We start from the raw sequence: 386 nt of genomic DNA on the forward strand, positions 1-386 counted from the left end.
ATATGGCTCCAGAGTTAAGTTAGTGTTTTTCAAAATTTTCACACGCCGAGCTCAAAAGGTTCACCATCACTGAACTAGACTGTCTGGCATCAGGCGGAACTTGAGGACGGCTTTCTCTCAGAGGTGCTTGCAGTGATTACCGTAGGACACTGAGACTTGGGGCCTCTTAGGGCAAGACTGAGGATTAGCCATAGCTTTTTGCTCCGCCCTGTTGATTCAACTGAGACCCCGCCCCACCCAAGCTGTGTGCAGAGGCTTTGCATATGAATGACCTGGCCCTTTGAAATCTGAAAATTACCTAAAAAACTGCAGCTGGGTCAGAGAGACCCAGAACATCCAAAAGAAGGCCCAAGGCCCCACAGCAGCTTGCATTGCTTCACAGCTGG

Source organism: Myotis davidii, unplaced genomic scaffold (assembly GCF_000327345.1).
Source record: "Myotis davidii unplaced genomic scaffold, ASM32734v1 scaffold2251, whole genome shotgun sequence".
Lineage (NCBI taxonomy): Eukaryota > Metazoa > Chordata > Mammalia > Chiroptera > Vespertilionidae > Myotis > Myotis davidii.